Source organism: Delphinus delphis, chromosome 8, assembly GCF_949987515.2.
Source record: "Delphinus delphis chromosome 8, mDelDel1.2, whole genome shotgun sequence".
Classification (NCBI taxonomy): Eukaryota; Metazoa; Chordata; class Mammalia; order Artiodactyla; family Delphinidae; genus Delphinus; species Delphinus delphis.
Genome location: NC_082690.1, coordinates 48,452,868 through 48,460,556, shown reverse-complemented (window position 1 = coordinate 48,460,556; position 7,689 = coordinate 48,452,868). Strand labels below are relative to the sequence as shown.

Genomic DNA, 7,689 nt, shown 5'->3' with positions numbered 1-7,689 from the left:
TGCCTCTGCACTGCAGGAATGCCTCCAAAACTTAGCATTATCATCACTCCTTCATTAAAGGTGATCCCACCTTCTCACCTTCCACAGATAAGCAAAAGTCAAGGAAAGAGGCTTCATTCTCTCACACAATCTGAGTGAAAAGTAGGCTCCTCCAGGCCTACTGCCTTTTAACAGTCATAAGTCATGCTATGAGAGTCCAGCTGCACCTTTCAGAAGACTGTATCTCAATAATAGATGAGGATATTTAAAGCACTCCACATATCACTTTATACTGCCTGCAAGGTAGGTCAAATGAGGGGAATGCCTCAAAAGTAACTTTTGAACTTTTTGTCCCCATCACACACAAATTATTTCATGACAGGCAAACCCTCAGTTACAGCACACACGGTTCCCAGAGGAACCACTGTCATTTCTATCAGGCAATGTATATATAAAAGTGTATCATACAATCAGCCACTTTCTTCACTTATTCAGAGCACAGCGTCATGGAATGAGTTCATGAAAGGACAGTCAGGGCATCCAGAATCTATTCCCAACCTTACAACCGATGCACTATTCTTACTTCCTTTGCATTTAAGTTTCCCATTTACAACACAGGAATGATGACATCGTACCTGTTTGTTTCTAAGGCATTTGAAAATTCTCTGATGGAAGATTTCACACAAATGCAGAGGCTATTATTATACCAGGAAGACTTGAAAATTGCAAATCCATGTACCCATCACTATTAAACAGTCAACACAATGGAAGAAGAGAAAGAATCCTTCTCTAAGGCATCTAAAATCAAGTATTGCTGAATGTGCAGCTATTGAGAAAAATACATGTGCAAACACATTCATTTTAAGGAGTATTCAATTCTAAACCACCAATAACCCATTTCGACAAATCCTTTACAAGTTACTCTCACTCCAAAAAAGAAATACATGTAATCCCTAATCACCGGTGCTTCTTATAATGCAGAGCTTTCTGAGAAGACATTCTTTCTCCTTTCAAAATGTTTGCTCTACTCTAGAATTTCAGAGAGTATTCTAGCCCATTCCACTAAGGCTGTTCCAACATATAAAAATAATTATACTTTAATCTTGCCAATCTTAGAATAATCAAATAAACTCACAGTACAGTGGTGAACAGGCATCCAAGCAGGGGCTTCCACTGAACAATTCTGGGCTGGGCACTTGCCTTGGTTTTGCTGCAAATAAGTAAAAAATATGTTATATTCTACATATGATGTGCAGCAATCTACACCAGCTGATATGTTTATCATCAATGTGTTTATTACCATGTTTACAAGTATAGGAGAAGTCTTCGAGAATAATTTTTTGGTGCAGTGCTAAAAGAAACTAGGTATGTCATTTCTACTCTTATCAAGGCACAAGAAATTATTCTTTGGTTTTTGTATTTCGCTAAGGCCTAGGTTTTTGGAACCAGGCTTCCTCAGCAACTGGCCTTTCAGGTCCTGGTGGGAACCACCTGAGAATCCTCCTAACCTAGAAGCAGAACTGGTCTCTCCTCCAGGCTCCCAGAGGACACCAATACATGCTGTACCCCTGTGAAATCTCTTGAGTCAAGGTACAGAAAGACTTGTTTACTTGTCTCCCCTTCCAGATTGTAAGCTTGTGGTGATGACTCTCTCTAGGGCATTTCATAGAATCCCAGAATGTAGAGTTGTACAGGATAGATTTTAGAGGCCTTTCCTGTCACATCAGAAACTGAGGTACAAAGAAATCAAACAAGGAGCACAGAGATTTAACATTCTAAACAATTTGCCAGGCACTTCTTTTTACATAAGAAATGTATCTCAAGCTAACCTATTCTTTTGTTGTAACTCCAATAAATTCAATTCTAATTGGCCTTTTAGAGAGAACGAAGTGCTTTCCTTTAAGAGTTCTGATTAGTGCTAAAAGGGGAGGAGGTGATTCTAATACAACATCTTTTATCTTTACTTATTGTACACTCAATTATAATATATAAATACTACAAATAATGTTAATAAATAATCATATTAACCACAGCTGTGATTTACTGAGCTACAAAATATGCTAAAGGTTATTCTGGACTCAGTACATTATCACTAGTTGCTATAACAAATACGGATGGATGTGTTGCTATGCCCATTACAGGAGAGAAAACGGAGGCTCACAGAGGGTTAAGAAACTCATCTATAAGTTACCCTACAAGAAAGCATCCTAACTGGGATTGCAGCAAGAATTTTACTGACTCTGCAGCCCATGCTTGCTCCTTCTATGATAAGCTGGTATTTTTCATTTTCTGTTTAATGGGGCTTAAGACATGTCATCAACTAACATGATTTCATGTATCAATGATCCTTAACATGTCTAACTTAACTGCAATAAAGTACTGAATTCAGTACTTGTGCTAAGAATCCTATTTTGTGATTTGTAAGCCTTTTAGAGAAACCTTTACTTAGGTGATATATTTTTAAGGCATCACTAAACTCTGAAGTGCTGTTTAAGGGATTATTGATAGAGTCACCATAAAAATACACTTATATCATCAATCTCCATGCTCAGCTTTCTTGTTTAAATCAAAACATGACATACGGTACCAACAGGGTACATAGGGTGCACTGGACTGGTGTCAGATGACCACAGTTTCAAGCTAAGCTCAACCAAGTGCCTGCTAACAGGAGGTGGCTCTGAGTCTTGGGAGTCACAGCTGTAGAACAGTGTTAGTATCTCACCTAATTCACGGGACTTCTATCAGATGATAAAGATTTGCTTCAGATAATTACCACAATTTGCAAGGGTGTAATGAAAAAGAACACACAAAGTAAAAGGACACTTTTATTGTTCTTTTCTGATACCTTAAGCCAGATAAATATAATGTATCTACATGTGAAGATAAGCCTTTTGAAATTGAAAGCATTATTAAAATGCTAGTTATTATTATTTTTAATTATAAGTCATACCAATGTTAATGGTGAGGAATGTGTCCTTTGTAATAATTCATAATTGTTATTGTTAGTAGAGGGTAGTAATAATAAGCTTCTTTTACATCTAGATACTATATATCTTTATGGAGCATATGGTAAAGAAGGAAAATTCAATAAATAAGTGAGCTGTGCTTAGGTGGAGGAATATAAGTACTCATAAAATGTGATGGGGGGAACGCTTCCGGGAAGATGGCGGAAGAGTAAGACGCAGAGATCACCTTCCTCCCCACAGATACACCAGAAATACATCTACACGTGGAACAACTCCTACAGAACACCTACTAAACGCTGGCAGAAGACCTCAGACCTCCCAAAAGGCAAGAAACCCCCCACGTACCTGGTCAGGGCAAAAGAAAAAATAAACAACACAGACAAAAGAATAGGGCCAGGACCCGCACCAGTGGGAGGGAGCTGTGAAGGAGGAAAGGTTCCCACACGCTAGGAAGCCCCTTCGCGGGCGGAGACTGCGGGTGGCGGAGGGGGAAAGCTTCGGAGCCGCGGTGGAGAGCACAGCAACAGGGGTGCGGAGAGCAAAGCGGAGAGATTCCCGCACAGAGGATCAGGGCCCACCGGCACTCACTAGTCCAAGAGGCTTCTCTGCTCACCCGCCGGGGCGGGCGGGGCTGGGAGTTGAGGCTCGGGCTTCCGTCCTCGGGCTTCGGTCGGACCCCCGGGGGAGGACTGGGGTTGGCGGCGTGAACACAGCCTGCAGGGGGTTAGTGCGCCACGGCTAGCCGGGATGGAGTCCGGGAAAAGGTCTGGAGCTGCCGAAGAGGCAAGAGACTTTTTCTTCCCTCTTTGTTTCCTGGTGCGCGAGGAGAGGGGATTAAGAGCGCTGCTTAAAGGAGCTCCAGAGACGGGCGTGAGCCGCGGCTAAAAGAGCGGACCCCAGAGATGGGCATGAGACGCTAAGGCTGCTGCTGCCGCCACCAAGAAGCCTGTGTGCGAACACAGGTCACTATCCACACCCCCCTTCCGGGGAGCCTGTGCAGCCCCCCATTGCCAGGGTCCCGGGATCCAGCGACAACTTCCCCTGGAGAACGCACGGCGCGCCTCAGGCTGGTGCAACGTCACGCCGGCCTCTGACGCTGCACGCACGCACGCCCCGCACTCCGTGCCCCTCCCTCCCCACGGCCTGAGGGAGCCAGAGCCCGCGAATGAGCGGCTCCTTTAACCCCGTCCTGTCTGAGCGAAGAACAGACGCCCTCCGGCGACCTACACACAGAGGCGGGGCCAAATCCAAAACTGAGCCCCTGGGAGCTGTGAGAACAAAGAGAAAGGGAAATCTCTACCAGCAGCCTCAGAAGCAGCAGATTAAAGCTCCACAGTCAACGTGAGGTACCCTGCATCTGTGGAATACATAAATAGACAAGCAATCATCCCAAATTAAGGAGGTGGACATTGAGAGCAAGGTTTATTATTTTTTCCCCTTTTCCTCTTTTTGTGAGTGTGTATGTGTATGCTTCTGTGTGAGATTTTGTCTGTATAGCTTTGCTTCCACCATTTGTCCTAGGGTTCTATCCGTCCATTTTGTTTTGTTTTGTTTTGATTTTTTTCTTAATAATTATTTTTAATTTCATAACTTTATTTTATTTTACTTTTCTTCTTTCTTTTTTTCCTTCCTTCCCTCCTTCCTTCCTTCCTTCCTCCCTCCCTCCCTCCTTTCTTTCTTTCTTTCTTTCTACTTCTACTAATTCTTTCTGTCTACTTTTTCTCCCTTTTATTCTGAGCCATGTGGATGAAAGCTTTTGGTGCTGCAGCCAGGAGTCAGTGCTGTGCCTCTGAGGTGGGAGAGCCAACATCAGGACACTGGTCCACAAGAGACCTCCCAGCTCCACATAATATGAAACGGCAAAAATCTCCAAGGGATCTCCATCTCAACACCAGCACCCAGCTTCACTCAACGACCAGCAAGCTACAGTGCTGGACATCCTATGCCAAACAACTAGCAAGACAGGAACACAACCCCACCCATTAGCAGAAAGGCTGCCTAAAATCATAAGTCCACAGACACCCCAAAACACACCACCAGACGTGGACCTGCCCACCAGAAAGACAAGATCCAGCCTCATCCACCAGAACACAGGCACTAGTCCCCTCCACCAGGAAGCCTACACAACCCACTGAACCAACCTTAGCCACTGGGGACACACACCAAAAACAACGGGAACTACAAACCTGCAGCCTGCAAAAAGTAGACCCCAAACACAGTAAGATAAGCAAAATGAGAAGACAGAAAAACACACAGCAGATGAAGCAGCAAGACAGTGCTGGACACCCTATGCTAAACAACTAACAAGAAAGGAACACAACACATAACACCCATTATCAGAGAGGCTACCTAAAATCATAATAAGGCCACAGACACCCCAAAACATACCACCAGATGTGGACCAGCACACCAGAAAGACAAGATCCCGTCTCATCCACCAGAACACAGGCACTAGTCCTCTCCACCAGGAAACCTAAACAACCCACTGAACCAACTTTAGCCAGTAGGGACAGACACCAAAAACAATGGGAACTATGAACCTGCAGCGTGCAAAAAGGAGACACCAAAGACAGTAAGATAAGCAAAATGAGAAGACAGAAAAACACACAGCAGATGAAGGAGCAAGGTAAAAACCCACCAGACCTAACAAATGAAGAGGAAATAGGCAGTCTACCTGAAAAAGAATTCAGAATAATGATAGTAAAGATGATCCAAAATCTGGGAAATAGAATAGACAAAATGCAAGAAACATTTAACAAGGACCTAGAAGAACTAAAGATGAAACAAACAACGGTGAACAACACAATAAATGAAATTAAAAATACTCTAGATGGGATCAATAGCAGAATAACTGAGGCAGAAGAACGGATAAGTGACCTGGAAGATAAAATAGTGGAAATAACTACTGCAGAGCAGAATAAAGAAAAAAGAATGAAAAGAACTGAGGACAGTCTCAGTAACCTCTGGGACAACATTAAACGCACCAACATTCGAATTATAGGAGTTCCAGAAGAAGAAGAGAAAAAGAAAGGGACTGAGAAAATATTTGAAGGGATTATAGTTGAAAACTTCCCTAATATGGGAAAGGAAATAGTTAATCAAGTCCAGGAAGCACAGAGAGTCCCATACAGGATAAATCTAAGGAGAAATATGCCAAGACACATATTAATCAAACTGTCAAAAATGAAATACAAAGAAAACATATTAAAAGCAGCAAGGGAAAAACAACAAATAACACACAAGGGAATCCCCATAAGGTTAACATCTGATCTTTCAGCAGAAACTGCAAGCCAGAAGGGACTGGCAGGACATACTTAAAGTGATGAAGGAGAAAAACCTACAACCAAGATTACTCTACCCAGCAAGTTCTCATTCAGATTTGATGGAGAAATTAAAACCTTTACAGACAAGCAAAAGCTGAGAGAGTTCAGCACCACCAAACCAGCTTTATAACAACTGCTAAAGGAACTTCTCTAGGCAAGAAACACAAGAGAAGGAAAAGACCTACAATAACGAACCCAAAACAATTAACAAAATGGGAATAGGAACATACATATCAATAATTACTTTAAATGCAAATGGACTAAATGCTCCCACCAAAAGACACAGATTGGCTGAATGGATACAAAAACAAGACCCATATATTTGCTGTCTACAAGAGACCCACTTCAGACCTAGAGACACATACAGACTGAAAGTAAGGGGATGGAAAAAGATAATTCATGCAAATGGAAACCAAAAGAAAGCTGGAGTAGCAATTCTCATATCAGACAAAATAGACTTTAAAATAAAGGCTACTGGAAGAGACAAAGAAGGACACTACATAATGATCAAGGGATCAATCCAAGAAGAAGATATAACAATTCTAAATATTTATGCACCCAACATAGGAGCACCTCAATACATAAGGCAAATACTAACAGCCATAAAAGGGGAAATCCACAGGAACACATTCATAGTAGGGGACTTTAACACCCCACTTTCACCAATGGACAGATCATCCAAAATGAAAATAAAGAAACACAAGCTTTAAATGATACATTAAACAAGATGGACTTACTTGATATTTATAGGACATTCCATCCAAAAACAACAGAATACACATTTTTCTCAAGTGCTCACAGAATATTCTCCAGGATAGATCATACATTAGGTCGCAAATCAACCCTTGGTAAATTTTTAAAAAATTGAAATTGTATCAAGTATCTTTTCTGACCACAATGCTATGAGACTAGATATCAATTACAGGAAAAGATCGGTGTAAAATACAAACACATGGAGGCTAAACAATACACTACTTAATAACGAAGTGATCACTGAAGAAATCAAAGAGGAAATTAAAATGCACGTAAAGCAATTAGAGAAAGAAGAACAAAAAAACCCCAAAGTTAGCAGAAGGAAAGAAATCATAAAAATCAGATCAGAAATAAATGAAAAGGAAATGAAGGAAACGATATCAAAGATCAATAAAACTAAAAGCTGGTTCTTTAAGAAGATAAACAAAATTGATAAACCATTAGCCAGACTCATCAAGAAAAAAAGGGTGAAGACTCAAATCAATAGAATTAGAAATGAAAAAGGAGAAGTGACAACTGACACTGCAGAAATACAAAAGATCATGAGAGATTACTACAAGCTACTGTATGCCAATAAAATGGACAATCTGGAAGAAATGGACAAATTCTTAGAAATGCACAACCTGCCAAGACTGAATCAGGAAGAAATAGAAAATATGAACAGACCA

The 7,689-nt window shown here is 41.3% G+C and overlaps 1 long non-coding RNA gene across 1 annotated transcript in view; it reads right to left on the bottom strand.

Moving 5' to 3' along the window:
- Window positions 1–1,178: 1,178 nt before the first annotated feature.
- The window catches only part of LOC132429633 (uncharacterized), a 445,080-nt gene continuing 438,569 nt past the window's right edge, over window positions 1,179–7,689 (bottom strand). Inside the window, exon 3 of the long non-coding RNA XR_009520378.1 lies at window positions 1,179–1,189. This is a non-coding gene — a long non-coding RNA (uncharacterized lncRNA). The remainder of the gene's footprint in view (window positions 1,190–7,689) is intronic.